Raw genomic sequence first — 25,506 nt, 5'->3', positions numbered from 1 at the left:
CCAAGATAGTGAAGATGTCAGATGTAATCCAAGATACTTATATGACGTTGTTGAGGCAATCGGGACTGAGTTAATATTGTATGAATGATGAATAACTGCGCGTTTGCGAGAGAATGACAACAGTTGGCATTTATCTAGGTTTAAAGGCATGAGCCATCGGTCGCACCATGTGGCTATTATGTCAATATCTTTTTGTAGTAGGTGACAATCGGTGGGCAAGGTGAACAGTTAACTCCCAGTTAACTCCCTGATTTGTACAAAGTTATTTCCGTTTTCTCCGGGTAATACGCAGTACCTGCTTCGGTGTGCTCAGGAAGCAGAGGGGTGGAAGGCGGGGGGGGGGGGGATTAAATGGTGGAGAGAAGGTTGCGCACGTAAAAAAATACAAAATGAAATACTTATTCCTTCAGTAAGGCTTGAGTATGCCTAAGAATAATATATCCTTATTTCTGGGCATTTTGATTCTATGAAAAAGGGCAACTCCGGAGGATTTCCGAACATTTTGAGTTGGCTATCGCATATAGTATGCCCATCGCGCATGCGCTGTACAGTATATGTCAGAGAGGTAGTACGATCGAGAAATGATTAAACCGGCAAGTAGGTTTCACTGCGAAGCTGGCAGAGGCACAGAGAGGTGGAGAGGAGGAGCTTGAAGCCACGCACTTGCATCGCGGTGAAACTTAGTGCTGTTGACAGTCGTGTGGACAAGTCTGCAGCATTTCTTTCTTTTTTTTATTCTGCAATGTTAGTTAATTAGTTAAAGACTTCTTAGCTAACTTTTGAAATATTGAATACGGGAAAAAAAGGGTCAATATTGAAGGTTTAGATCACCTTGAAAACAGCCGGCTGAAATGCAACATGGTAGCGTTTGTGTAGCGCTTTCTTTTTTTACTGGCCATTAAAAGAAAGTGCGCGAAATTCTAAATTTACCGTTTTACAGCTCTGCTACTTAAGCGCCAAGACGCGCTGCGAGATGGAGAAAAAAAAAATCGGCCTATTCCCATAACTATGTTTCCGACAAAGCTTTGCGTTTGCGCTGGGCGCGTGATATGAGATAAGCGGATTTTTTCTCCCCGAGGTCGCTTCTGTGCGCTCATGCAGCGCCGCTGTGAAGGGGTACATTTTAAATTTCGCGCACTTTATTTTAAGGCCGATAAAAAATGCTCCGCAAAGGGCATTTTGTTGCGAACATATCAGCCGGCTGTTTTTTTTTTTTTTTTAAGATGATGTACAACTTTCGAATTGGCGCTTTCTTCCCGAAGGCAGTACAGTCTAGCCCACTTATAACGAAGATGACGGTCGCGCGGGTTGCTTTCTTTATGCCTGAGGAACTTCGCGTATAGTAAATGTACAGCCTTTGTCAAAAGTTTGGAGCCCAGGGGGTTTTCTTTTGAGCCACACTGTGTCGTTCTTAATGAATCTCTGGCGCTCCAAATTTCCTGGACATGAGAAGATTTCTGGTACTGCCTTCTGCAATAGGTAGGACTTCCATGAATGCTCCTGGAGTCCCAATATAAAGCTTGGAAGTGAACCCCCTGGGCTCAAAACTTTTGACGAAGACTGTACCTCCCGTGTTACAGCCAAAAATGCAAATATGGACAGTGTAAGTCTTTAAAGCGCCTCTTCTCGTTCGAACCAGGCCCTATTAGGGCGCTTTACACGCTTTCCAGAGCAGTCACATGCACCTCGCCGATACCCTTGCTACTAACAAACTTTAGAAACGCGATATAACTATTCGTGGTGGAAGCCCTCGCGGTAGCATGTGGTAGGTCGGTCTCCTCTTCATCGCCCTGCTCGTTCGCTGTAACCGAGTTGTCCAGCCACCGGTGTTCGTTGTATCCGAGACGTATTGTCATGGCCCTAGCATATATTTTGACGGCAGTACCGCCCTCGTTCATACTGAGCGTTCGTTATAACTGCGGCCGTTGTGAGTTGACTCGATCGTTTTCGGTTTTCTGCGGTCAAGAAAAAAAAAAAAGAACTCACGACCTTACTAAATTTACTCGCATTAGTTTTGACTCCAAGAGAAGCTATCGAGACCATTGAATAAGTTGCCAAGTGACTGGAGAAGCGGTTCTCGTCTCTACTATATTTGCGACTAATGTTGTTCGCGCCAGTATCTCTTTGAATAGTCTCCCGACTCCTTAATACGACTGGTAAATTACTCCATCAAACGCGCTTGGATACCATCCGAATGGAAACTCTCAAGGTGATCGCGTTACTTCAAAATGAGGTTCGAGGCTACGGTTAGGGTAATATAAGGCCTAGTTATTAGCATAAAATGTTCGAAATTAATAGAAACGGTTTTACTCATTCATGATTCGGACGTCGTGGACCGATTCTCAGACCCTACCCAATCGGTTTCCGGCCACGATGTTCGATTTGGAATACGCATACCGACCTCGGAAGTCCACTAGCTAGACGTCGACAAATGTGCGCTGCTTGAGTTGCACTAGACATATCCAAAGCTTACGGTAGTGTAGAGCTCTCCATCCTATCGCGAATATATTAGTCTTCATTTTTCCAGCTCATTTAGTTGGGTGGCTAACTGCACTCTTCCATAACAGATAATTTTAGCGTCCAAAATGGTGCAAATTAGGGAGGTACAAGTAAACGAGAGGCGTACCACAAGGGGCTGTCCTCTCTCCGTGCTAATTAATATTCTACTGACCTCCGTTCTTATTCATCGCCAAGTTCACACTTACGTCAATGCGGCTGCGACTGACACACTCTCTATGGTCGCTTGCATTCGCATTTGAGTGCTCTCGAGTAATGGCTAAATAACTTAGAACCCCCGTTAAATGTTTTTTGTTTTTTTAGAAGTGTGCTGTCCTTGTTTCTTCGATACAGGACCCTGTAGTTTCCCCTCTGACATATTTCGCTTCAACCGAATCATCAGTTTCAGTCTCTAAATACCTGGTCGTAATTTATGACGACATCTTACCTGACAGCCTCACATTGACCATGTCGTGGCAAAAGGGGCTCGTGCCGTGGGTATGTTGTGGAGTAACTAACCGTCCCGGAATGCGGAGAGATACGCCTTAATGATTTACATTCGGACCTGAGTTGTTTTCAGGCTCGACTGCTTACAAATTCCATCCCGATGTACATTTGGAACGGAAAGCGCTTCAGATGTGCCTTTGGTTTCCCAAGTTTGTTGCTAACAACATGTCGAAACCGGAATTTCTCCCTCCATTATCTAGGGTATAGTTTCTAATTGTGCAGATATAATCGCGTTCCCAACGTTCACAAATAATTTTATGTTGCCAGCCGTCCTCCTTTTACTGAGATTGGCGAGGAGCCTCATCGAAAAAAAAAATTGCCGACGGTTACGTTACTTGCTCCATCTGTTAGGTCAACGACAAAACCGGCAGTTTACACTGGCAGCAAGCCTATTATAGGTTTCGATACCACCATGAGATTAGTAACCAATCTGAAGTGTACATGAACGCACCTTTTTTTTTTGCGCACCTGACTCATAATACGGGTGCTATGCATTTTTTGTCTTGAAAACCTTGAAAAATAGGTTCGCAGGGTCTGCATATAGATATGATATAGTGTTACGCCGCGTAGCGGCTTACTCAGGACTTGGAGCAAGAGGGAGGCGCGCGCAGACTGATCTGGGCTCTGAGCCGTTTGCGGCAAGCTGTGTTCCGTCGAGCCCTCACCTGTACAAAACCCATTTCATCCGCCACATTATATTTATATTTAAGTATACATATACACAGCGAGGTGAGCATTGCGACAAATAAATTAAAGAATAAGTTTAGCCACTGAATTTTTAGTTACAGGGCGAAACACTACGAAATCGAAAGTCTATTGACCCCTTGGAGAGACTATTGAGCATGCATTTCCTGGAATTCGGAATTTTGGAATGAATTTGCTACGACATTGAGGGGGCAACTTACTCAAAATTATTGCTGCTGTTGCTTATAGGGTTTGCTGCAGCAACAGGAAGTGCCAAGAAGCACGACAGTCTCGTCAGCCACATTGCGCTCAAGCCGGCTGGTGCCGGCGAACACAGCATGGTGACAAGAAGCTCATACGAGGCTACGGTGCAAAAGGTTTATTGGCAGTGTTAATTAAAGAGACCACGCTTCAAGGTACATGAGATCTTTGTTCCAAGAGAGATATATATAAAGAGGCTAACCTGCACTGGGGAACAAGGATGAGGGGATTGAAAAGAGGTTGAGGGGCACAGTCACAACTGATCCGTGAAGCCAGTCGCTCTCAGGAGGCAAACAGTGCCTTGTAGGCCTTGAAGGCAGTCGATTGCTGTGGCCACGGCCCCAGGATCTTATCCGCTGTTAAAGAGCGAGGATCGAGGCAGTCCAGGGCACAACGCAGAGAAGTCTTTCGGTCTCCAGAGCAGGGCACCCACACCAGAGATGTGCAGTTGTCTCTTTGCAGCCACATCTTCCACAAGCAGGGCTGTTGGCTATCCCAATTCAGAACGTGTATTCCTTTGTAAATGCAACACCGAGCCAAAGGCGGCAAAGCAGTGTTGCTTCACGACAGAGTATATTGTGGGGAAGATGAAGGCGGAGTCCAGGAACCAATGCCCCGAGGTGACGGCTGAAAAACTGGCCAGTGTTCCATGCAGAAAGTGTCAGCTCCAGCGCCAACCTGCTTAGCTCACACGCTGCGTCAACTCTTGATATAGGAATACAGACTTGAAGTCCATCACTGTGGGCAGATCGGGCAGCCTCGTCCACATGGTTGTTCCCTTTGATACCGCAGAGTCCTGGCAGCCATCATGTCATGACCTTTCGATGTGGCGCAGTGGCACACCTCGTGAATCTCTGCAACCAGTTGATCATGCAATCCACGATGTAGAGCAGCTTGCAGGCCTTGTAGGGCTGCTTTGGAATCAGTGAAAACTGACTATTCATGTGTAGGTTGCTGGCTGACGAACTCAACTGTAGCCTGTTAGCAAGAAGTGGCCGGATTCTTCTCGAATAAAGCAAACTGGTTTATTTAAGGATACAAGAAGTTACGGACACTACAGTAAGATAACGGTCGTTGATGCGTAGGAGGTTCGGCGGATCTGCAGAGTTGGGAGGGCTTTGCCGTCGCGTCTCGTTTCGTCGGCGTCTCTCGGTCCTCTCCTGGGCCTCGCTCGAAGCATCCGTCGCTTCGTGCTGTTGCGTTCTGGGCCAGCCGAGCGGGACGCGTGCCGGCGTTCTGGGCGAGCCGAGCGGGACGCGCGCAGGAGCTGCGCAGAGCGCTAACACGGCCCTTCCAAAAATTGCGCCTGTCCTCAGGCGCACGTTGTGGATACTAATTCCTCGGTGTTCAAGGCGCGTTATTTGTACCTTCTCAGCTGTTCGATGTTCACGGTTTTCTCGTTTAACTTTCCAGGAATGTGAGGGATCCTGCTTATGACAGCCATGTTGGGTCCGGTCAATGCTGTTATTTCGAACGGCCCTTCATATCTGGGATCTAATGTAGATCTCGCGCCGATTTTGAGAAGAACGAGATCTCCACACTGGAAATGCGGTGTCTGAAGTCTTTTGTTGTAGCGTCTCGTTGTTTCCTCCTTCCTCTCAAGAGAGTTTTCATGTCCTGGCGCCCCTTGGCCATCTCGTGGAGTCTTTGTGCGGCGTCGATTTCTTCGAAGGTGGTTCCAATGTTCAGTTCTCCGGGCACCTTCGGGTCGTAACCGTGCATGAGATAAAATGGACTTTCGTCGCTGAGGCGGTGCTTTGTGACATTGATACCGAACGTCGCCTTAGGCAGTTCCTTTTTCCATGATTCGGAGTTGTTGATGACCTTCCTTAGTACTTGTTTCAGTGTTCCCTCCATTTTTTCAATCAGTCCGTTTGACTGCGGCCAGTACGGAGGAGAGTTCACGTGCTGAATTCCAAGTCTGTGGTGAACTTGAGCTGTTCGTTCGTTCGCGAAGCCTTTTGCTTGATTCGTGATGACGACGCTGGGCGCGCCGAATTGGGGAATCCAGCGGTTAGTGAGAAAATCCAAATAGTGCTTCGAGGAGGTGCTTGGCACTGCTACCGCATCCATGTACCTTGTTGCGTGATCGATGCATACAAGTACATATCCTTCGTTTCCATCCAGGGGGCCCATATGATCGAGAGAAATGACCACATTGGGCTCGCTCGGAATTTATCTCGGGTTCAGGCACCTTTCGGCTCGCGTCGTTCGTGAGTTTACGACTTGGCAGGTGTGGCATGACTGGATGTAACGGCGGATGTCCTTCGCTATGGACGGCCACCAATACTTTCTTTGCACCAATGTCCTTGTTTTCTCGCTTCCAAGGTGTCCGTTGTCATGAAACACCGCCATGATGCTGCTTCGGAGCGCCGCGGGAACCACTACTCTTCTGCAAACGCGTCCTCTTTCGATAGACCTTTTCAGCACAACGCCGTCTTCGACTTCATAGCTGGAACTGTTCGTTCCAGCTTCGGCACGGAACTTTTGGCATTCGGGGTCACGCTCTTGAAGTTCGCGTATGCGGCTATGCTTGCTCACGATTACGACGAGGCAGGTGAGGTCGTCGCTGGTCACTTCGTTTTCGATTGGTTCAGCTTCCAGCGTTTGTCTCGAGAGAGCATCAGCAGCAGCATTCTGTCGTCCAGGCCGGTGCCTGACGTCGAAGCGGTATTCCGCGAGATCTAAAGTCCAACGTGCGAAACGGCGGTTCGTCGCTCCCTTCTTCACTAGGTAGGATAGACTGAAGTTGTCTGTGTACACTGTGAATTGCGGGACTCCCCGCAGATAGATGGAAAACTTCTCCGTGATGGCCCAGTGCAGCGCCATACATTCCAGCATGTTCGAGTGTAGACCTCTGTCATGCTTATTCAGTGATCGGCTTGCGTATTCGATCACCCTTCCTCTTCCGTCTTGCGTTTGGCTCAGTATCGCTCCGAGCCCTGTCTGAGATGCGTCAACGTGCACTTGCGTTGGGTAGTCCGAACGGAAGTTTACCAGCAGCGGGGGATTCTTAAGTGCGCTTTTGGTTTTGTCCACGATTTCTTGGTGCGCGCTCGTCCAGACAAATGGCGCTTCCTTGGAGACGAGTTGACGCAGTGGGTACGTGAGTTTCGAAAACTCGGGGATCAACTTGCGGTAGTGGTTTGCGAATTGCAAAAACGAGTACAACTTCTTCGCGCTTTCCTCGGGCTCAAACTTGTCGACGGCAGTGACTTTCGCTTCATCCAGGGTTCGCCCTTCAGCGAAGATGACGTAGCCAAGGAATGAGATGTCTCGCATAAATTGGCATTTCTTGATATTCATCTTCAGGCCATTGATGACTCTTCGCAGTGCCTCGTCGAGCAGTAACAATGCTTCCGGAACCTCAGCTGCTCCCTGGCCGACGTCGTCCATGTACGTGGATGTTCCCTTCAGGCCATCAAACGTGTCGCGCATGACTCTGCATCGTCTGCGGTGCCTTGCAAGACCCAAACGCCATTCGTAGGTACTCATTTTCCGTCCGGCGAGACAAAGGCGGTCTTGTGGATATCGTCAGGCTTTACTCGCACTGTGAGAAAGGCCGACTTCACGTCCGAAACGGTGAAGTACTTCGAGCCGTCTCTCATGATGTCATCGCTGACATCTTCCATATTTGGCATCAGATACGGCGGATTGATGGTCTTCTCGTTCAGTTTTCTGTAGTCGTGAACCATCCGTCGAGGCGTGGTCGGATGGTGAGGCTGATCCACCACAATGGTAGGAGCGCTGTACTGGCTGTGGCTGGGTCGGATGATCCCTTTGGCTAGGTAGTCGTTGACTTGTTCCTTCATAAAGTGGCGGTCCGCAGGGCAAGATCTGTACGGTCTTGACGCGATGGGAATGTCGTCCCTGAGTTCAATACTGTGCTCAACGTGCTCACAGAGCCCCAGAGCATCTGCTTTGTTGTGAATGCCTTATGGTGGCGCTTCAAAATTGTGTGGAGCTCATCCTTTTCGTCAGCGTCTGCGTCGCGGGTCATTTTGGACACAGCCTCTTCAACCAGATAAGCGAAATCTTCGTCAGGACCGGCTTCTTTCGAGTTCATCCTTCGAGTTCATCCTTACAAATCCGATGTCGTTTGCTGGAGCTTCGTCTAGGATCTTGCGATTGCTGAAGGCTGTTATTTACGTCTCTCCAACACGGTTCGTATCGTGTGCACCTGGCGCATGAAATGGTGACTCACTCACCGATGGCTGTACGGGGACCAGGGTGACGTCGTTCGAGGGGTGGAACGTGATGTCCACGTTCGCGGCACGGCGCCAATCCGAACCCAGAATCAGGTCCATGACACTTGGTAAGGGAGCGATCACGACCTCTTCGAGACGCACGGTCGATGATCCGACGGTCACTTCCAAGGTGGCCACGCGCGCTGGACTGATGCATCGGTCAAGCACTTCTGTCTTTTCGGGAGACGTCCAGGGTCGGGGTCGAACGTCGGGTCCAATGGAGCTCTCGTTGAGGACGGACACGTTCGAACCGCTGTCTATGCAGACTCTCACCGGTCGGTTTTCGATGAAGCCCTTCACGATAGGCAAGGTGGCACGCCCGTCGATTGCAGGAAACAGTTCGCTTGCCTGTTTGTCGGCCCAATATTGAGTGCTTCGTTAGTTCTGGATCCTCGGCGTCGTTCTGCATGGATCGTGGCTTCCGTTTTCGGCCTTGTGCAATCCCTTGACAGGTGCCCAATGTTGCCGCACTTGAAGCAGGCTCGTGCTCGCATGGCTCTACCTGGTTCTCGTTGGTCTCGCCGCCTTGGCTGCTCGCCGGGATCACTGTGTCCGTCGTCCGCCGCCGCTCTGGACTCATCGCTGCTCCTCCCCTGGTTCCGCTGCCCCAGTGCAGTTTGTCGGAATTGCGCCGTTACTGTCTTACGCCGCCTGGTGTCGAGCAGCGCTGCGCGGTCGATCAGTTCGATGACGCTGCTGCAAGGCTGTGCAGCGAGGGGATTAGCCCAGGTGTCCTGGTTGATTCCGCTGAGAATCAGCGAAATTCTTTCTTCATTCGCAAGCGGGTAGGGGGACTTGTCAAGAAGAGCATTTTTGGAGTACATATACTCGACGAGGGTCTCCGAACTGCACAGTCTTCGAGCAGCCTGCAGGTCCAGAAACTCTTGCAATGTGAGCCTCCGGTCGAACCGCGTGGCGAAGGCATGCTTCCAGGAGTCCCACGTTTCGTAAGTCATACCGTAAGAGCTGTGCCAGTCCTTCGCAGCTCCTTGCAGCCGAGTTGCCGCCGTCGCGAGCGTCAGTGATGGGGACCAGTGGGCCAACGCAGCAACGCGCTCCACTTGCGAGATCCAAGTCTTTGCGTTTCGTTGAGCACTACCGCCGTACTCGGGCATGGCGGACGCTATATCGTTCGTAGACTGGATCAGCACGTGCGAAGCTGGCGCTGATATTCTCGTCAATGCCTCCGTCATCTGTAGCTGCGCACGAGCGAACATAGCCACAACTTCGTTCAGGCTTGGCTTACCCTCGGGAGCTGTAGCGGCATCGTTTTCCGGTGAGGACTGAGGAGGTGTGCCGCGATCGGTCTCTGCCGGCCGTTGGTTTGCTGCCGCTGTAGGGGCGCGGACTCCCTCATGACGTTGGGAAGCCGTTTCGTGCCCAGTTCGTGTCGACAGCTCGTGTCGTTGTTGGGCTAGAAGCCGTCGTATTTCGTCAACCTCGGCCCGCAGCATATCGATCGCAGCCGGCGCTTTCGAGTCCGCTTCTCCGCGGTCATCGCCATCTGTTCCGCCCTGGCTGGTCGCCGAGTCGGACGTGGTTGCTGGAGCCTGGAGGCGAGCGTTGTCGTCCAGAAGACGAGTCACGAGATCGTCCTTTCGGCCGGAGCACGGAAGCCCGCGGGTTCTCAACTCGCCCGCCAGTCGCTGCTTCTTCAAGGCATTGAGAACGTGGCGGTCAGTCGATTTCGCAGGAGGCCCGATGAATGTGGACTCAGCTCACCGACGGCGTTCTGCTGCGCTCCGCGATGTCCACTCTTTCTTCGTGCACGGGAGGTTCCTCTGAAAATCCACTCGGCTGCGCCATGTTAGCAAGAAGTGGCCGGATTCTTCTCGAATAAAGCAAACTGGTTTATTTAAGGATACAAGAAGTTACGGACACTACAGTAAGATAACGGTCGTTGATGCGTAGGAGGTTCGGCGGATCTGCAGAGTTGGGAGGGCTTTGCCGTCGCGTCTCGTTTCGTCGGCGTCTCTCGGTCCTCTCCTGGGCTTCGCTCGAAGCATCCGTCGCTTCGTGCTGTTGCGTTCTGAGCCAGCCGAGGGGGACGCGTACCGGCGTTCTAGGCGAGCCGCGTGGGACGCGTGTCGGCGTTCTGGGCAGAGCGCTAACAGCCCGAATGGCAGCTAGTTCCGCACCAGGTGAAGTGTGGTAAGTCGTCTTCACCTTCAAGATGTACCTCGTCAGGTTCACCACAGGCCCAAGGAACTGTTGAGTTTACTCAGCCATCTGTGTATTATATGAATGCGGTGACTGGTTAGAATGCAGATGTTCTGACGTGATCCTTTTGAGAGCAGCCAATGATACACCAGCTTTCTTCGTAATTCCATTAACAGAAAGGTGCATCCGAGGTTCACGTAGACTCCATATGGGCGAGTACGATCTTGAGGCAGAGGTTAACTGCGATGAAAGATGGGTGTGATGAGCATCAATGACTTCGACGAATGCGGTATGTGGCCTAATTACTGGAAGAATGGAGAGATGATGACAGGGGATCCGTGTGAGGTGCCGAATATGCGTTCTCATGGTGTCAACAGCAATGTATATAGTAACTGAATATTCCCGGGCGATGACAACAGTTTCTGCTGCAGAGGCAGATGTGGGCAGTCCAAGGAAGGTACAAAGAGCTTGCGCTTGCACACTAGAGTCAGCACGTTTGTCCTTCCAATATTACTGGATACTGGTAAGCTATACTGTAGGTACCCAAGGAATAGTGAACGGTACTGTTGTAGCATCGAGCGCATTCATACACCCCAGGACTTTCCCCCGAGGAATGAGAGGACATGGGCAAATCCATCAGTCTTTCATGTTGTGTAGATGAGGGCTCCTCGAAAGATTCCCGTCGATGACTACACCAAGGAAACGGTGGCTTATCTCATAGGTGACAGCTTAGCCATTGACGCATATGGCCCAACATGACATCTTGCGTGTGAACGCCACAGCTGAACATTTCTCGGTCGAAATATTGAGTCCCTGCAGGCGAAGGTAAGGTGTCAATTAGATGCCCCTTTCTGAAGTATCGCACGAACTTGGGGGATAAGTCACACTTGAAGCCCAAATAGCGATATTTTCCGCGTAGATGAATATCCTTGAAGTATGTGGCAGTAAGGTGACCAGGCCGACGAGGGCAATGTTGACGAGTGTTGGGCTCAGCACCCCACTCTGTGGGATTCCACGTGTAGTTCGATGTAAAGACGTTGCTCCATCCTCAGTCTAAACAAAGAGCGACCGGTCTGATAAATAACAGCGTATCCAGCCTTACATGCGGCCTCTGGTATCAGCATCTTCCAAGGGATCCAAAATGGCCAAGGGATGTGTTACGTTGTCATAGGCGCCTTTGATATCCAAAAACAGCGCCACAGTTGATCTCAGAATTTTTTGGTGCTGGATGGACGTTACCAGGTCAACCACATTGTCGATACAGGAGACTCCGCATCAAAATCTGCACATGAATTTTGGATATATTTCGTATCGCTCCAGGTACCATGCCATGCGTGCTAGCAACATTCTTTCCCATCACTCTGCCGACGCAGCTGGTGATCTGACGATATGATGTAATGTTGAGCTGTGAAGGAGGTGAAGGAGCACACTGTTCGACGAACGCTGAGCGCCGCAGCAAAGGTGATGCAGAGATGCTGTTCATGGCAGGAGCCCGCTGAATGCAGTAATGGCGGACATTCCAGATGGAGCAGGACAACGCCGCATATGCTTCAGACCCATCAAGTGCTTGTGGGGAGAAAAGGAATCTCACGACGCGCAGCAGTCACTGTGTGGGGCCAGATGTGAGCTTGGAAGACGCCACCCCCGATGCATGAAACAGCAGGTTCAGTTGGAGTGTCGTATGCTAAATCCAGAGCCAATGCACCTGCAGACACAAAAGGTTGTGTAAACAAAATGGCACAAACATGGAATTCATACGCGCACTGCGACAGCATGCAACCAACGTTGCTAGGCCCAGCAAATTTATTCGGCAGCAAATGATTAAGAAAGAAGTCCCCTTACGGTAAGGCGAATTTCATCGATAGCTAGCGTGCATATGGCTGACGACCTTGATGTTAAAGGTAGGGGTGTGATGTCTAGGAAAGGGTATGGGTGTAGAGTAGGCATGCATCATGCACGGTCGCTCATCCATCCATATTCGATCTCTAGGGGACACAGATGCTGGAGTGTGGAAATTGTGGCAACAGTGTTGCAGTATCTGGGTACTGTAAACAGCCAGAGGGTGTGGGGTTGCCTAAGTGGATATCATGCCGCAGTGGATGTCATGGCGCCTGATTGGATGTCGTGCCGCAGGTCGACCTTTAAGGTTCAGTGTGGCTTCTGGGTGGGCCCTATATTGTAGGTGTGTAGTCCATGCGCAGACGACGACGACACAGCCTCATTGAACGACACGCTTATGGCTATCGATGTAAAACGTACACGAAAATAAACGAGAGTGAATCAAAGCTTGGAGCGAGCTTACTGTCCAATAAACAAATATCAGATAATGAAATACAGCTATAGGGCAAAAGTAATTTTCAAGACACCAGAACAAAAGTAAGAAAAGGGCGAGTGAAGAAACGTACAGAAGAATGGGAAGTTGAGGCCTCTATCCCGACGAGCCGGCTCCAAGGGGGAGAGCCTGGAGGCGATGAAGACAGGACAGCAGTCTAAGAAAAAAGAAACAGAACAAAAACAAAAATAAGTAAAATAAACAAAATTGAACAAGGGAGCGAAAATTACACAAAATATGAAAGGCGTGATAACATCATGAAGGCGGTTGCAAACGTTTTATGCAACGCATTCATGGCAAACATTCATGGCAAACAAAGCAGAGGACGAGTCCCAGCAATTGCCAAGAAGTTTGGCCTAACACAGCAAACGGAAGCCCAAAAGCAGTTTGCTCACTTGGGGTAGACACTGAAGGCCTGGACACGCCGCCTCGCGTCGTTGATGGCCGTGGGTCAGCAGTAGCTCGGACCTGGCGCTCTGGAGTCCTTGCAGTGGCCCGGGATCAGCATGGCCCGATGGCCCGGGAGGAGCATGTCACTGCCTCGACGTCCCATACGTTGACTGGGGGGGGGGGGGGGGGGGGCTCTTGTGTTGATGGAAAGCAGGAGCGTGGAAACCGTTGGTGTCCACATCCAGCAGGCAGGCCTCGGGAACGAGATGACGAAGCCTGCTTGCCGCGTTGCACCATCGATGATTAGAACGTTCTGCGCATCAGTCATGTTGTGCCATGCCGGGTTTTTCCTTTTGTTGCCTACCTCAGTAAACACGGCACATACCCACGTGGGGGATTGGCCAAGGTACTGTGGTTAATGCCAAGGAAAATCATAGTATTAGCGCAGAAAAGAAAGGCATGAGGTGGAGAAGTAGAATAGTTGTTGCCTTAGTGACATGGCGCATACCCACGATGGAGGATTGGATAAGGTGGGGTGGTTAATGCCACGGAAAATCATAGTACCAGCGCAGAAAAGAAAAGCATGAGGCAGAGAAGTAGAATAGTTTGCCAACCCACGACGGGGGATTGGCCAGGGTTCAGTGAGGGAGGCCAAGAGAAGATTGTAAACTGGTGCCAAGTTAATGGTCGTGCTTTCGGTAATAAGTCAGAGGAAAAAAAATGGGAGACAAGACCAGATAATTGAATACATTGAGATGATTGAAACTAGAGAAAAAATCCTTGCTTCGTCTTTCTCTTCTGAGCACGTTCCACAAGTCTCATTGGTTTCTCTTTCTAGTCTAAATTTGTACAACCTTGTGCACTAATTCATGATGGAAAGAAGCACAGTGAATAGTTTTTTTGCAGGTCAAATATGTAAGGAAACAAGAAAGACAGCAAAAAAAAGGTGCTAAGTAGACAAACAGCGACGAAAGTTTCTTAAAGAAGAGATTCTTGCATACCGCAAAAGAGCCGGACTCAAGTCCACCTTGCCTGGCCAAGAGGCCCCCTTGGAGGTATGCAAAGGTTGCTAATTAGCACCTACTGGTGCCCAGGAATGACTCCACTGATGAGAAGGACTATTTTGAATTTTACAGGAACAGGTAAAGCATAATTTTCAATAAACAACAATGAGTGATATGGGTGAAATTGGTGGGCATCTTGTAAAGTATTGCCAAATGTACGGGCTTTATACCACACGTGCACAAATAACGATGAAAGGTGAATTCTATGGAAACAAAAAAGGTAACCACCTTCAGACTAATTGGGTTAAGAAGAGGTTTCGTGAGAGGAAAGCATTTGGGGATACCAAGAATATTATGCACACAAAAAGATTGCTTGGTGTCTAAATTATGTGGCCGTAATCGACTTCAAGACGTACGAATTTGGTGAAGTGGAAATAAGGTATGGAATGTGTGGACATAAATGAGTGCACTAGCTGCAGCCAGGTTTAGCGAAATTAGTGCAGAACTTTGGTGACTGGTAGCAACGCGACTAATCAAAACAGACTAGCATGAAAATAATTTCTATTTGTGTTGTGGGCCTTCAAATATTGAAGGTAACCTCCTTCAGACTAATGGGGTTAACTAGAGATTTCCTGGGAGGAAAGTATTTGCGGATACCAAAAATATTATGCACACGAAAGGAATGCTTGGTGTCTAAATTATGTGGTCGTAACCGACTTCAACGTAGGTGCAATATAATAAGAAGTGTACAAAATGAGTGAAGTGTAAATAAGGTATGGAATGTGTGGCCATAAATAAGTGCACTAGCTGCAGTCAGGTTGGCGAAATTAGTGTAAATATTGCTGACTGGTAGCAACACGACCAAGCAAAACAGAGACTAGCACAAAAACAATTTATATTTGTGTTGTGGACCTTCAACTATTGTCGATTCACTACACAAGGTAGATAAAGCGCTTTTGGCGGATGGTGGCATCATACGTGAGGCAGAAAGGGAATATCTTGCACGGTGCATAGACGCTGGACCGGGCCAGAGATCAGCTCACACTTGCAGGGTCAGCTCCGAGAATCTAAATCGACGTATCTGCAAAGACAAGTGGAAAGGATGGATGTCGTGCTCATGCTACAGAGGCGTCCGACGGACACGCTGTACGCTTCCCCTACTGTCGGGAGCAAAAGTGGCATTTGCCACGCGAGCTTCCACTTACCACCGTATTGTTAGCATGAAGTCAGTTAGGGAAGAGGAGGAGGCAGCAGCGAGGGTGGCGCCTTCACCTGCAGCCATATCAGTTTTCTGGCTTCGGTACATCGAGGTTCTCCTTACAGAAAACGACGCTTCGATGTAGAAACACCTGACAGGCCAGCATCTTGCCAGGAACCAGCATCTTGCGCAGTCTATGGATTCCGCACCTGGCCCAGAGATCCGAGCTCGGACTTGAGTCGGCTGCGAGATGTCCATGTCCAAGGGAGATCCTAAGTTGGCGTATCTGCAAAGACAAAAAGGGAACCTCCACCAATGGGAAACACGGATGTGTGAGCATTCCTGGCGTTCGAGTGTCACGACGTACACTGGCTGTACTGTCAGCAGCAAATGTGCAGCTCACCACATCAACTTCGACTACGCTGCATCATTCACCCTGTAACTGACGCCATTGTAGCTTCAGGGCGATTGCTTTCTAGTGCAGCTATGTCAGTTTTCTCGTTTCGATAAATCGCTGTCCTGCCTATCGAGAACGTAGAAAACTGGACTCTGCAATGCAGTGCAGTCGAATCACCTGACAGTACAGTGCTTCTGGCGGGAGCAGTATCTTGCATCATCCATGGTTACCAGACCGGGAACAGAGATCCGAGCTCAGGCTTGAGTCAGTTGAGAGATGTCCATGACCAAAGGAGATTCTAAGTTGGCGTATCTGCAAATACAAAAAGGGAACCTCCCCCGGACAATCATGGATGCCGTCTTGGGGCGTTCAAGTGTCATGATGTATACTGGCTGTACTGTCAGCAGCAAATGTGGCGCACACCACATCAACTTCAACTGAGCTGCATCATCCACCCTGTAACTTGTGTCATAGCTTCAGGGCGATTGCTTTCAAGTGCGGCTATGTCAGTTTTCTCGTTTCGATAAATCGCTGTCCTGCCTATCGAGAACGTAGAAAACTGGACTCTGCAATGCAGTGCAGTCAAATCACCTGACAGTACAGTGCTTCTGGCGGGAGCAGTATCTTGCATCATCCATGGTTTCCAGACCGGGAACAGAGATCCGAGCTCAGGCTTCAGTCAGTTGAAAGATGTCCATGACCAAAGGAGATTCTAAGTTGGCATATCTGCAAAGACAAAAAGGGAACCTCCAGCAAAGGGAAACATGGATGCGTGAGCATACCTGGCGTCTGAGTGTCACGATGTACACTGCCTGTACTGTCAGCAGCAAATGTGCAGCACACCACATCAACTTCGACTGAGCTGCATCATCCACCCTGTAACTGCTAGCCTTAGGGGGATTGCTTTCATCTGCAGCGATGTCAGTTTTCTCGTTTCGATAAATCGCTGTCCTGCCTATCGAGAACGCAGAAAACTGGACACTGCGATGCAGTGCAGTGGAATCACCTGACAGTACAGTGCTTGTGGCGGGAGCAGTATCTTGCATCATCCATGGTTTCCAGACCGGGAACAGAGATCCGAGCTCGGGCTTGAGTCAGTTGAAAGATGTCCATGACCAAAGGAGATTCTAAGTTCGCGTATCTGCAAATACAAAAAGGGAACCTCCCAAAGACAATTATGGATGCCGTCTTGGGGCGTTCAAGTGTCATGATGTATACTGGCTGTACTGTCAGCAGCAAATGTGGCGCACACCACATCAACTTCAGCTGAGCTGCATCATCCACCCTGTAACTGGTGCCATTATAGCTTCAGGGGGATTGCTTTCAAGTGCAGCTATGTCAGTTTTCTCGTTTCGATAAATCGCGGTCCTGCCTATCGAGAACGCAGAAAACGACACTGCGATGCAGTGCAGCCGAATCACCTGACAGTACAGTGCTTGTGGCGGAAGGCAGAAGACGCAGGGCGCACGAAAGGAACCTTGCACAATCGTCTTCCATAGCAGGCCAGATGGCATCTCGGCCCGGACACATTAGTAACGTTGACTCAAATGCGGGAATGTGGAAGTCAGCATACCTGCAATTAAAAAAAAAAAGTCGTCAGACACGCAAGCATACCGCAGTTGCGCATATACTCACCGTGGCAACAAAGTCGATGCTTCGAGCAGCGGGCTGAAGAAGCATAGAGAAAACTAACTACCGACCTTGGCTGCAGCGGAAACACGATGTGCCACAGACCGCAGGCAACGTCCGTTCTTCGGAGTTGCTGGATGAGGCTGGCGAGAATTTCCGAGCGCCGTGTACGGCCACAAACCACATGTCGCTCAAGAGCACATAGTGGCTTGGTCGCAACGCCGTTCGGAACGGGTTTCTTTTTTCGTGACGCAAACGGCAGCGGGCTCGCATAGCTAAACCCCTTGAGGCAGCGAGCAAAGCGTGCCATATACAAGGTGTCTCACCTAAGACTTAACACAATTTTGAAAAATAGGCTTGAGTTAGAAAAGCTTTTTTCGGCATAGCGTTATCAGCGCTGTAATACATCAGAATATGGCTAAGACGTGCTGACTAACAGACTGGTTAATTAATAATATAGCTACCTTTTTAACAAATACTGTAAGGCTCCTTAATTACTGAAAGGCGTGTTGCGTACCGCAAGCAATATCCATACCAGTTTTTATCGAAAACGCGGTTACCCTCTGCGCTGTGGCCCAAAAAATTTTGGTTACATCGCTTCAAAACATGCGCTTTCGAGAAGCTTGCAGGCAAAGCAACCTCTCCAGTGCACGTAACTCGTCGAAATAGCCAAAATTTATTGGGCCACAGCGCCGAGGGTTACCACGTGTTCAAAATTCTAACTGCTACGGATATTGCTTGCGGTAGGCTACACGCCTCTCAATATTGAAGGAGCCTAACGGTAAGAGATAGCTTCAATACTAGTTAACCAGCCTGCTAGTTGACACGTCTCAGCTGCATTCTGTTGTACTACACCGCTGACAATACAGTGCCGAAAAAAAGCACTCTTCTGACTTAGAAACCTGTTTTTAAAAATTGTACGAAGTCTTAGGTGTAACCCCCTGTATGCAGTTTCCTCGCTGGCTCAATACCTACAGCTGACCTGCCTATAGTGAGCTAAGCCTAAAGCTGTACGCATCCTAGCCCACCGCGTTTCCGTCACGGAAAAGAAACCCGATGGCGACAGTCTGTGAAACCCCTAAATGCTGCGTGTTGCTTGCTTGTCCAATGCTCGCGAAAACAGCGCGAGTGAACCTTAAATTTGGTCTAACAGCCAAGAGCAGGTTTCACGGACGTATGCCGCCCCCGCCGCGAGGCCTTACCTCGCACTCACCTTCGATGCCGTCGGCCTGGCTCGGAGGGATGTTCCTCGGTAGTCCCCGGTCGGTCGTGGTTCTAACGACTTCTAGGCGGGACGGTGAAGACGACGGCAGTCCACTGGCAATGGGCACAAAGTCACGTCCAGAAGCACTGCCGTTAGTACGGCGAAAATAAATTCTCACAGCTTGCACGAAGAAAGAATGAACGGCCATATAGGCACGGCGGTCTCTGACGGACCGCTGCATTTTTTTCTCCCGCGGAACTCGGCGGCGCCTATGCATGTGCGTTTCTGTCGCCGAAAGCAGTCTGCGCGTGTCTGCTGGTCTGCGCTGTCGTTCTTATCAGCGATAGAAAATTTCCCCTGGTGGCAGAGGCCGCGGGAACAGTGACAGTGCACCGCGCCGCGCCGCGGCATCCACGGGCTGTCTGCGCGTCGTCTCGTTTCATGCGGCAAGAAGTTTTTCTTTTTGTTTTCGTTGTCTGCCTCTGGCCCGACTAGATGAAGTAAGCGCAAGTTTCGTCATGCACGTTTGTGCTAGAGCTTGGGCGACGTTTTCGTTCCTCTTATATCCTGCACTTATGGACTGTAAAGTATAAAGGGTGTTTCGTCTAAAACTTTACACATTTCTCTAAACGCCGCCGCGGTGGCTCAGTGATTATAGCGCTCGGCTGCTGACCCGAAAGACGCGGGTTCGAACCCGGCCGCGGCGGTCGAATTTCGATGGAGTTCACGTGAAGGTCTAGAGGCCTGTTACTGTGCGATGTCAGTGCACGTTAAGGAACCCCAGGTGGTCGAGATTTCCGGAGCCCTTCACCATGGCGTCCCTCATAGCCTGAGGTACTTTGGGAAGCTGAACCCCCATAACCCAAACTGTTTTTTTTTTTAATGGGCTTTTTCCGGAAAGAGCGTTTTTTCGGCTTAGCATCGTCACCGGTATACTCCATCAGAATACAGCTAAGACACGCTAACTAGTAGGCTGGTTAACTGATTTTGAATAGTTAACTTTTTAGCTGTGTTAGGCTCCTTAATTATTGAGAGACGCGTAGTTCTCCGTAAGTAATATCCATATCGGTTTCTAGAATTTCGAAAATGCGGTTACTGTCGGCGCTGTGGCCCCCTTAAATGGGGCTATTTCGACGAGTTAGTGCACCCGAGAGGTTGCTTTGCCTGCAAGCTTCTCGAAAGCGCATGTTTTTTGGCTCGATGCAGTCAAAATTTGTTGGGCCTCAGCGCCGAGGGTAACCGCGTTTTCGAAATTCTAAAAACTGATATGGATATTGCTTGGGGTGTGCTACACGCATCTCAATAATTAAGGAGCCTAACAGTAACAGTTAAAAAAGCGAACTATCCAGTATTAGTTAACCAGCTCGCTAGTTATCACGTCTTAGCCGTATTCTAATGCACTACACCGGTGACAATGCTACGCCGAAAAAACCGCTCTCCTAACTCAAAACGCCCATTTTTAAAAAATTATGTAATGTCTGAGGTGAAACGCCCTGTAAATCATTTTAGCATCCCTTCGTGTTTATTCAAAAACATACTGGCTTCCAACTTCCGTACAGTGAACGAATCGCCTTCAAAGACCAATGGGGTTAGCAGCTGGGACAGTTGTACACTTTTTTGCGCTATGTATCTAAATGGCGAGACATTTTTTTATTTTATTCTTCCGATTTCTTCGACGGTTCTTGACCGACCGTGCTGGTAGCTATCCGCGTGTTCCTCTTTTAGTTAGAATGCATTAGGTGGCTCATGGGCACGAAAACCCGACCTTGCTCAGAAAGTGGCGGAGTAATAAATCTCGCCATTGGTCGAAGAGATGTGACGTCATCAGAGGCGGAAAAATACGAAATGTTAGCCTGTAATGGTCAGTACTAGTACTTACAACTGCACGAACTACAAAGCAATAAAATGTAACTAAAAAAATACAAAATAGGATTGGAATATTTCACCCGTGGCAGTGCCAATAGAATGAGAATATAGAACTGAAATATAATTATAATAGAATTATACTGGGATTGGGACATCATTGGAATAGAATTACAATGCTTTCGCATTAATCGCACGTAAGCTCCTTAAGTGCCCCCGGTAACTTTTTTCTTTCCTGATTGTTTCTGCTCACGTCTCTGTGACGGGCCCTGAAGACGGCGGGTGACTCTTCACTCTGGCTGTCTGCAATGGGGAGTAGTTCCTTAGCTTCAAGGCAGCGAGCAGAAAACGAATGCCTCACTTCAGAGCTCCTGGGGACATCTGTACCTTCTCTGGCTCAGAATAAATATATGGACTACGATGGTTGATACATCGCGGTCGTGAATCAACGCCCCTAAGAGGAAGCTCCGCAGGATTTCGAGGGCGTGCGGGCCTAATGTCGCGAAGCGTCCTAGGAATACTACAGTTACAGTGGGAGAAAATTTTCATATACGATACCCTATGTGTCTGTTGCCGCCGCAGGAGGCTTCAATTCATTCAGCAGGCAAACTCGTACAGCCTCTGCTAAACATCTGGTTCATGGGCATTGCAAGAAGGTCTACATCAACCTCAGGGGGAATGTCCTATCTGTTGATGTATCGAACCAGGCAACCTTGGACACCCTGAAGGCCGTATCGAGCTTCGGCAGTATGGACGCACAAACGGCAGCTGTGATGTCCCATGGCGACATGACATTAATAACGGTGTCTTATCGAAGTTACTGTAATCTAATGCACGCATAACTGACAGTCACCGCTTTGGACCGTCGGTAAGTGTGACGGTAGTGTTTGAAGATGCGAGCGCCGTTTGCACAGTTCGAACTTGAGGAACCTTGCCCTCCCGTATGGGCCTACGGCTTTTGCAGTGCCGAAAACGACAGAAGCTTGGGCGTCATCGCTGCGTGTAGAAGCAGGAAAACATGTCTGCATTGCGCCGGCCCCCACGATGGATTGCGTGCAGTGTGGAAGCCCAGAAGTGCGCGAATCGGGACGAACACGAGGCGACGATGAGGGACTGTCCAAAGCTTAAAGCAGAAATGAAAATGTCAAAGAAAACGGCCAGAGATCGCCCCAAGCACAAGGTAGCGGCGAATTCGGTCGTCACCGCAGAACAAGCTCACGCAAGCCGCACAAGTCGGCCACTGCAGACTTGCAAGGAGGAGGTGGAGGTAGAAGAGGAAAGGCAGGGAGGTTAACCGAAAGAACAATCGCTTTGCTACCCTTCACGGGGGGAAAGGAGTGAGGGGATAAAGACTTGAAAGCTGCACGTGCAGAGGGTACGGCTGAATTCTCTGCTGTACAGAAGCCATCGCCTGCGCCTCCACCGAGGCTGTATTTGGCGAGCACTCAGTTGGCCTCTGCGGCGTGGCGGCCTTGTGATTTCAAGCATAGTGATCACAAGTATTTATAAAGTTAGCAACTTAGTCTTTACTAATTGCCTAGCATTGCAAAGCAAAAAAACATGCTGCATACAAGGCCAAACGACTCTCAGCAGCACTGAGGTGATTTCTCTTACCTTGGACACTCTGTCTTCTTTAAAAATTGCTGCGATTTAGCATTACTAAGCACGAAATATTGTGCGAAGGCTGATTTTTGCAGGTGTGCACCAACGCCACGTACCTGTTCGCGCCGCCGCGGGTTCGAAACACAGTCGCGGCAATATTCGTTTATTTCTCCAGGTTGGCCAAGGTCAGCCTCATTCAAAGCCTCGTTTATTTCTCGCCATTCACCGCTTCACGTGGATAACTTGAGAGGCTTCACCACACACCGCCATTTTCCAGGTTACGAGCCCAATATTGCTTTCGCACTGTCAACTTGGTTACATTTAGCTGAGACACCTGGTATATATAGCCTGGACGTAACCAAGCAGAGATGTTGTTCGCCGCACGTATAGTGTTTTGCGCGTAGTCAGCCACGATGATTGCATTCTGTGAACACGAGCAGCCGTTACCGCTTCGAGGCCTTTGACGCGCGTCGGAGGCGGCCGTAAACAGGAAGGGGCAATGTGTGCGCGACGCGCACCCTCGGCAAACGGAGAGAGCCGACGACGACGCTACAAAGTAGGCTCGCCTCGGTTCTCGTAAAGCGGCTGCTGCGATCAAGCTGTGCGGGGAAGAGGCCCGAACCGATCCCCGATTGCCTTCGCGTACGCCGCTCTAATAGCGGCCCTGCCCGGTTGCTTCCCCGTCTTTGTGGGCAGCCCCTTATCTCTTCTCGAAACGCGTGCCAACGTCCGAGCTTTGTATAGGAAATTGCGGGGCCGCTGGTAGAACCTTGGCTCTGTTTACCGAGTCCGGTTTACTGTTGTCGGCGGAGGCAGATTGTACTGCCACGCTTCTGGGTCGACCCTGACTCGTAATCACCCACCCTTTCATAGGCGACATGCAAAGCGAGCCACTGACCTTGAGTTGCGCGGCCTCGTTTCTTTTTTTAGCCGATCTCTGTTTTGTGTTCGGCTTTCTCTTGCGGGCTACTGACGCCTTCGTCTTGGAAGGAGCGAGGTATCGCGTGGGGTGCGCCGTTTTGAAGTTGCGTTGAGACGCCCCTCGTACTTTGTGCTTGGGCCCCTCGATGTCTTTTCGAGCGTTTTATGCGGTTACGCGTTTCCATGCGAAGTGATTTGGGTGACCACTGCACTCTGCGCGGAGCACAGTATACTCTACTATCGTTGTTATCTTCATCCTACCTATTTTCCGATGATCGCACTTTCCGGTATGCAGCCCGCACCCGGTGTAAAGTCCCCAGGGCTAAGTTTTGGCTGAAGGAAAATTAGATTGTTAGATTGTTCGTATCTGATACATAGTCCGCATCCGGTACATCTAACTGTGTTGGTCATATCATGTTATATTGCACAATATTCAAAAGATGATGTTCTATAATTCTCACCTACAGTTTATCTTCAAAGCCCCCCCCCCCCCCCCCTTTTTTTTTCTTCATAAAAGGTTGTATAGCCCTAGAGCTGTACTCCGTAAATCACGGTACTGCCAACCTTCCTTCTGCGGGGAGCAGTAGGCCAAGGACACGTTTCTGTGGCTGAGATGTCCGCCTTTGCCTTGTACTAAAGTGGTAGATCAATCGCTCAGTACCTGTTTGTATAACGACCGCTTGGTGAACGCCACATATCGAACACACCACAAACGACGAGTATGAGCAAATATCCGAGCGGACGCAATTATGGCGCCAGACAGGAAGTATGGACTGTTAAAGGGCAGCTCTCGCGGCTTTGTCTTGTTGTACATGATTTTGACCAAGATATAGAAGTATATGCCTTGTCGCCATCCGATCTACACTGAAAATTGAATTTAGGGGAATCCCCTTGGGGGATTCCCCTAAAACATTTGACCAACATTAGCATTACTTAATACTTAATAGCATTATTTAAAGCAAGTGCACCGAACATACATTTGCTTGCCGCGGTGTTGTGGCCATTAGATAATGCTGTCTCTCTTTCCAGCGTTCTCTTTGATTCTGCTTCCTTGCGAGGCTGCAGAGTATTTTTTCTTTCTCGTAGTTTAATTCAGTGCTGTGTCGGTTTCTCTTAGAGAGAGTTTCTCTTAGAGAGAGAGGTGCCGCCGCGGTGGCTCAGTGGCTATGGTGCTCGGCTGCTGGCCCGAAAGACGCGGGTTCGATCCCGGCCGCGGCGGCTGAATTTCTTTGGAGGAGAAATTCGAGGCCCGTGTACTGTGCGATGTCGGTGCACGTTAAAGAACCCCAGGTGGTCGAAATTTCCGGAGCCCTCCACTACGGCGTCTCTCATAGCCTCAGTCGCTTTGGGACGTTAAACCCCATAAAACCTAAACCTCTTAGAGAGAGAGAAAGAGAGAGAGAGAGCGACAGATGAGAGAGATGGCGGAGAAGGAAGTACACGCGCAAAATGACGCATGCGGTCAGATTATGATTGCTCTCTTAGGCTTGTAGACTTCAAATGCTGCATCAGAAATTACGTAGTGTTCTTAAAGTTCCATGAATCATGCGCTATAATGCTAGCAGGGGACCTTCTCCTGCGTCATTTCAGCCTTGATTAGCAGATTGACTTTTTTGTTTCTATTTGGCGAGAAGTAAGAAAGTAATCGAAGTTTTTCTGTACAACTTTAGCTGCTTTCGGCAGTAAAATTTATGTCACACAAAAGCGTCCTCTTCTGTTCTTGCTTTATGGCGGAAAAATTGCCTACATGGCCTTAATTGTTCCACTTTCTAACGTGTTTCCTGACACCACCGCTCATCTTAATTTTCATTCCTGCACAACCCCCCAGTCTGCTTTTACTAAACTCAGCCTCAAGGTAAGACATTTTTGAAGGCTCACGGATTGCTCGGGCCGCCTTCTGTACGTCCTTACGTGGTGCACTGCCGACTTCCCTCTCCTTTTCCGACATGAAATAAATTGCACACGTGCGCTTCCCGCCCCACAACGAAGCTCCCGTCCGCACGCCAACTTGACTGATTTGTGGAAGCGACGTGGGAGCCTGCTTTGCGCAGACAGCGTGCGTCAGCACTCACACGTGCAGCGCAGCTTTTTGCGTAACTTCTTTTTTCTCCCTCTGTGTTCTTACATCGCCTGTCTAGTGCAACTGATGCCTCCGGAGGATTTGCGTCTGAGAGCACTCCCTCCGGCCGTTCTTCTAGTGCTTTCACTGAAAATAAGCAGCTTCTATATCTGCCCTCCCTCCTCCCTTTCTTCCCGTTTTCCTTACCATTCCCTTCTCTCTGACCTGAGAGTGATCTCCAATAAAAAAGCTGTTCCCACCCTCTATCGTCACCGACAACCTTCCCGCTCTTCCTCTTGACACGGCAAGCTGTCTTCTTTGTACGCACATGTGTACTGAGGCAGAGCACGCGTCGTCTTTGTTCTTGAATTGGATTGCTATGCGGTGGAGACTGCAGACGCAGAGGGAGCCGAAAGAAGGCAGTCGCTGGGCGCATTGACACCATGCTTCCGAGTCGAGTAAGCCCGAGGCGGCAGTCTTAGTTTGGTTCGCTTGACGTGCTGCGCGGCTCAGTGACGCAGACTGCTGCGACGCTGCGCCTCTTATTAAGAA

The 25,506-nt window shown here is 49.6% G+C and overlaps 1 protein-coding gene and 1 long non-coding RNA gene across 5 annotated transcripts in view; one reads left to right on the top strand and one right to left on the bottom strand.

The window, feature by feature from the left end:
- LOC149372350 (F-box only protein 47-like) overlaps positions 1 to 25,506 on the top strand; it is a 47,703-nt gene that overhangs the window by 4,220 nt on the left and 17,977 nt on the right. The window lies entirely within an intron of this gene.
- LOC149372351 (uncharacterized) lies at positions 13,270 to 15,721 on the bottom strand. The gene is made up of 2 exons (XR_016292329.1): positions 15,287 to 15,721; positions 13,270 to 15,162 (listed from the first exon to the last, which is right to left on the bottom strand). It is a non-coding gene; the product is annotated as an uncharacterized LOC149372351 (long non-coding RNA).

Source organism: Amblyomma mixtum, chromosome 1 (genome assembly GCF_055824585.1).
Source record: "Amblyomma mixtum isolate Tamu chromosome 1, ASM5582458v1, whole genome shotgun sequence".
Taxonomy (NCBI): domain Eukaryota; kingdom Metazoa; phylum Arthropoda; class Arachnida; order Ixodida; family Ixodidae; genus Amblyomma; species Amblyomma mixtum.
Note: the sequence above shows the minus strand (reverse complement) of the source record. Positions and strands in the feature narration are given on the sequence as shown.